This window comes from Lepus europaeus, chromosome 15 (assembly GCF_033115175.1).
Source record: "Lepus europaeus isolate LE1 chromosome 15, mLepTim1.pri, whole genome shotgun sequence".
NCBI classification, from domain to species: Eukaryota; Metazoa; Chordata; class Mammalia; order Lagomorpha; family Leporidae; genus Lepus; species Lepus europaeus.
The window spans coordinates 33,100,969-33,106,968 of NC_084841.1; the positions used below are offsets into that span (position 1 = coordinate 33,100,969).

Sequence of the window (6,000 nt, forward strand, 5' to 3'; positions counted from 1 at the left end):
AGTGACTGGAACAGCCCTTGTCACAACTGATAAAGGATTAATATCCAGAATCTAAAAAGATTTTTAAAAAAATCTAGTTCAGGTGCCCAAATTCTTAATGAATATGAGGAAAGGCAAATAAAACCACAGCAATCAACAAATGCACAGGTTGACAGAGATGAACCAAATGCTTTCCACAGCAGCAGGTATTTTTATTCACTATTTAAAGTATTTATGTATTTATCTGAAAGGCAGTGTGATAGAGAGAGAGAGATAGAGAAACAGAGATCTTCTATCCACTGGTTTACTCCCTAAATGCTCACAACAGCCAGGTCTGACCCAGGTCTGGGCCAGGCCCAAGCCAGGAGCCAGTAACTCCATCCTGATCTCCCAACATATAGGTGGTAGGGACTCAAGCACTTGGATCATCTTTCACAGCCTTCCCAGGAACATTAGCTGGAAGCTGCATCAGAAGCAGTGCAGCCAAGCCTTGAATCAGCACTCCACATGGCGTCCTGGCATAGCCAAGTGCAGCTTAACCTGCTGTGTCACAATAACTATGAGCAGATATTTTTAGAAAACTCTAACAAAGTAACGGATTAGAACCTATACTGGGGGGCTGCCTCTGTGGTGTAGTGGGTAAAGCCGCTGCCACCTGCAGTGCCGGCATCCCATGGGCACCGGTTCTAGTCCCAGGTGCTCCACTTCCAATCCAGCTCTCTGCTATGACCTGAGAAAGTAGTAGATGGCCCAAGTCCTTGGGCCCTTGCACCCACTTGGGAGACCCAGAAGAGGCTCTTGGCTCCTGGCTTCAGATTGGCACAGGTCCAGCTGATGCAGGCAACTGGAGAGTGAACCAGTGGATGGAAGACCTCTCCCTCTGCCTCTCCTCTGTGTAACTCTGACTTTCAAATAAATAAATAAATATTTTAAAAAAAGATATCAAGATAAAATAAATCTTATATTTACAACTGTCCCTAAAGAAAACACAAATGATGATACAGGGTGGCCATGAGACATGAGATACATGCATCCTATTATCAGAGCGTTTCTGTTCAAGCCTCAGCTCTGATTCCAATTCCAGCTTCCTGTTCATGTGCACCCTGGGAGCAGCAGGTAACAGCCCAAGTACTTGGTTCCCATGTCACCCATGAACTTAACCTGGAGCCCCAGGTTAAGTTCCGGGCTCCTGACTTTTGACTGGCTTAGCCTTGGCTGTTACCAGCATATAGGGAGTGAATCAGCAGATGGAAGCTCTTTTTATGCCTCTTTCTGTTGTTCAAATAAATAAACAAATAAAATAAAAATGATGGTTTAGTTTTATGGCTTCAAGTTTCCCAATGGAACTTTGCTTCTACATTAGCAATGTGAGGCACCATGTAGTGTGGGAACCCTATTAACACTAACAGAAACCTGGTGAATTTACTGAAAGCAAATTACATCAGAAATCACTGGTCAGATGTGTGATTACTAGGAGCAGGGGACAGAGTGAGGAAGAAAGGAAAATGTGATCATTCAAACTGTCATGACCTTCCCTGTCTTTGAACTCAAACCTTATTACAAATATAATTGCTTAGGGGACGGCACTGTGTTGCAGTAGGTTAAGCCTTCGCCTGTGGTGCCTGCCTCCCAAATGGACACCAGTTCATGTCCTGGCTGCTCCTCTCCCAATCCAGCTCTCTGCTTATGGCCTGGGAGAGCAGTGGAAGAGCCCAAGTGCTTGGATCCCTGCACTCATGTGGAGACTGGAAAAAACTCCTGCTCCTGGCTTCAGATCCTCCCAGCTCTGGCCATTGCAGACATCACATTGCTGGGAAGTGAAGCAGTAGGTGGAAGACATTTCGATTTGTCTCTCCCTCTCTGTCTGTAATTCTGCCTCTCAAATAAATAAGAAAATCTTAAAAAAAAAAAAAAATAGTGCCTAGGACAGGTACAGGTTAAGCCCAATATGGTGGTTCTGAACCATGTATGAAAAGGTCTCACACACACTACTGTCTCAGGTTTTTATGTCATTCTCCCTTACAAATCCCTTGAGATCCTCTAGAAATCAGAGGCTGGAGTTATCAAGACAGAATAAGATTATAAAGGTACAAGAAGACTGACACTAATGTACAAGTTTCACCTTAAATTGAGGGATGAGAAAAGGAATCAATATCAAGTGAAAAGTAAAGGCATGGGGTGGTGTGAAGGGAACGTGAAGAGTGTCCTGCTTCACATTTCTCAAGGAAATTGGAGGCTAATCATCTGCTCACTGTAAAGCACAAACAAATGCATCCGAGCACTTGAGAAAAATGAAGAAGATCTGAAATAATCACCATAGAAACAAGAAACACAGTAGTAAGAAATGAATAAACATGTCAAACAGACTCAAGGGCCTACTGAGTGCAAAAAGCATGAAGCTGTTACCAAGGCCATTAGCACAGTTTTGTATTTCTTCAAAAGTGTCTGGAGGCACAAGCATTGAGACGCAGGGGGCTAGGCTACCACCTGTGGCACGGGCATGCCATATCACAGCCCTGGTTACAGTCGTGAAAGCTCCAGTTCAGATCCAGTTCTCTGCTAATGCACCTGGGAAAGCAGGGGGAAATGGGCCAAGTACTTGGACCCACGCCACCCATGCAGAAGACCCAAATAAAGTTCCAGGCTCCTGGCTTCTGCGGCCATTTGAGGAATGAATCAGTGAATGAAAGATCTCTTTTTCTGTCTTTCCCTCCATGTCACTTTACCTTTCAAGTAAGTAAAATAACTCTTTAAAACAACAAAGTATCTGGAGACCACAAGAGTACAGTCAATCACAGTACAGAATCAAAGCTGCAAGAGATTAAACAAAGGATGCTATGAGGTCACAGAAGCTCATGGAGGACCTAAGTTTCTAAGACTAAAAGTTAGCTGGTCTTAAAGAAGGAGCAAGTCATAGAACATATGCAAAATACTTTGCAATTTGGAAAATTCAACACTCCAGGTTAATTAAGATATTTTAAATGAAGGAGGCAAGTACAAATAGGGAAAGACTATGGTCACTGGATTTTTTATGGATAAAAATGTTCTAAAATTAATTGTTTTGATGGTTGCACAACTCTGAGCAACACACATTTCAAATGGCTGAATTGTATTATGTGTGAATCACATCTCAATAAAGCCATTTTCATACAATATGTATAAATAATAGTATGAGTTTACTGTTCTTGTAAGGCCATCTGAACATGAAATTAAAACTTATAAAGTGGGGCTGGCACTGTGGTGCAGCGGGTTAAAGCCCCAGCCTGCAGTGCTGGCCCCCCATATGTTCGAGTCCTGGCTGCTCCACTTTGATCCAGCTCTCTGCTATGGCTTGGGAAAGCAGTGTAAGATGGCCCAAGTCCTTTGGTCCCTGCACCCACGTGGGAGACCCGGAGGGAGCTCCTGGCTCCTGGCTTCAAATCAGCTCAGCTCTGGCCGTTGCGGCCAACTGGGGAGTGAACCAGAGGACGGAAGACCTCTCTCTCTCTCTCTCTGACTCTACGTCTCTCTGTAACGCTTTCAAATAAGTAAAATAAACCTTTTTTTAAAAAACTTATAAAGGAGGTTTACTAAATCTATATTCAAATACGCAGGATGCCAACTTAATAGTTTTCCACCAGAGTAAGAAACTCCACGGCTAAGTCACAATCACAGATGATTCATGCTACACTCAGCAGCCCAAACTCGACATTCTATATAGAATATATTTAATGCATGCCATAAAAGTGCGCTAGGACGTTGTATTCTAAAGTCTCGCACAATGATCCCCACAGCAGGCGCTCAGGAACAGACTGTAGACAGCGTGACAACCCCCCCCCCCCCCCCCCCGCCACAAGCCAGGGAGCCCTTGACTGGACTGCTCGCGAGAAGGCGGCACCTGGGAAGAAAGGCCACTGGTGGGTAACGAGATGTACTCAGAGGCGGGGAATGCAAGAAAATGCCCAGACAAGGTTGCAAGAGAGAAGCCAATAGTGGCGACTCTGCTTTCGTTAGCCAACACTAAAAACGTTCCCAATAGCAAAGTTCAGAGGGGCTGCCCTGGACATCACCTGCGAGATCGCCAGACCGGCCCCCAGCCCCAGGTTCGTCCACGCTGGGTGGGAAGCCAGCTCTGTTCACCCCTCCCACCGCTCAAGAAAAGTCAAAGCCCCGCGGTCCGCCGCGCGGCGGTGCAGGCGCAGGCCCGACCCCCCCGGGGCTCTCCTGTCCCTAGGGACAAGCCTCGGCGTCCCGGCTCCGTCAGACTTCCGTCAAGTTTCAATTCTTACTTCTGAAGTTCTTTTTTTCCCTTCCCACAACACCTACTCGCCTCGCTTTCCTCCTCCTGTCGGGATTCCAGTGCGCACCGGTTCGCCTCACACTCCCGTGGTCCAGTGTTTACATTCCGCTTGCCCTTTGACTCCCGGAAGCGGAAGTCACCACGCCCGACCGCCTACCTGCCAGCCTTTCCTCCCTAGTTTCCTAAGACACGGGTTGGGCCCACCCAGGGGGCATCCAAACATCCGAGAGAAGAGGGCATAAGAGAGACAACTGCCAGCCTTTCCTCATGCGCCAGAGCCTTCTCCAGGACCACAAGTCCCAGTAGCCACTGCGGCCTCGCGCCCGCCGCATTACCTTTTGGGACTTGTAGTCAAAGCCGCTGGACTCGGCGCGCCCTCTAGCAGCCGCTCGAAGCGTCTGGCGCGCGGGAGACCGCAGTGCGCGAGCGCGGGAAAATGGTGCCGCGGCGTCTGACGAGCGCGCGGCGAGAGACGACACCTCACACTCTCCCCACAACCCGCGCTGGGCGGCGCGGCGCATCGTAAAGCTGGTGCAGGGGAAAGGTGTTGAGCAGCAAAGGGCTAACGTAATGTCCTGCGCTAAAATAAGTGGACACTGGAACGGAGGAGCCTGGCCAGGCAGAGGACGGAGACACAAAACTCGACGGAAGAATGTTGAAGGGCGGGAGAGCTAAGACTGAAACGTTCTTCCCCTGGAAGCGACGAGTTGGGCCCAGAAGAGAGAATTATTGTCTGAAGGCAGCACCCCCGGGGGTCTACCTGCTAGGTGCCACTGGCGTGCCTGCCGCCAGCACCAGTTCTGACAACAAAATGGTTTCCCCAGACAGTTACCTAATACCCCCCTGCAAGGAAAAGCCGTGCCGCCCACCGCGCCGGTCAGAATCAAGAGCAAACCCTGATCCCCAGAGGCGATGAGCATACTAATATGAAGACGTCATTTGCCCTTTTCACCACGTTGATATGCCTGTGCGCTGAAGGTGAGAACTGACGGATGGTTGGTTAAAACCACTGGCAGCTCGGCGCCGGGTCAGGTCCTGACACCAAAGTGTACAGTAGGCATTGTGTGCTTGGTTGGCCACCACTAGCTCATAGTGAGAAAACACGTGCTGTCCTGGATGCAGTATATCGGAGTGCCTGCTTCAAGCCCCTGCTAGGCGTCTTCTCCAGCTTCCTGTTAATGCCCTCCCTGGCAGGCAGCAGGTGGTGGCTCAAGTGCCTGGGTCCCTGCCACCCCCGTGGTGACACCCAGATGCAGATGCTGGCTCCTGGCGCCCGGCTTTGGCCTGGCCCAGCCCTGGCTAGTTGGGGGCTTTTGGGGAGTGAGCCAGTGGAAAGAAGATATTTCTGCCACTCTTTCAAGTGGATGTAAATATACATTTTAAAAAATAATTTAAAACTTTAGAAATCATTGATGGTTTTTTTTTAATTTGATGCGGTAAAATTTTTTATTGAAACTTCTGATAAGGACTCGGCTTTTGCATATGAAATTATGATGCGTCAAGGAAAAACATTAGTATTATAAACTGATTTTTATATATTTTCCTCACAGAACACTTTTATTTAAAAGAACAACTGATACAGTGGCTTCTCAACCTGGTGTATTTAAGAGACCTTTCTTGAAATTCTACAAAAGGAGCTTGTTACTTCAAGATAAACAAGTTGTATCCAGCTTTGTGGCAAAGTGAGTTAAGCCACCATCTGCAATGCCTGCATCCCATATGGACAACTGTTCAAGTCCCAG

The 6,000-nt window shown here is 47.8% G+C and overlaps 1 protein-coding gene across 3 annotated transcripts in view; it reads right to left on the reverse strand.

The window, feature by feature from the left end:
* TTC33 (tetratricopeptide repeat domain 33) overlaps positions 1–4,501 on the reverse strand; it is a 71,921-nt gene extending 67,420 nt beyond the window's left edge. The window contains exon 1 of one of the 3 annotated variants that reach the window (XM_062211874.1): positions 4,289–4,501. The gene's annotated coding sequence lies outside the window, so the exon portion shown is untranslated. The other 2 variants (XM_062211873.1, XM_062211875.1) reach the window with 2 other exon arrangements.
* Between the last annotated feature and the right edge of the window lie 1,499 nt (positions 4,502–6,000).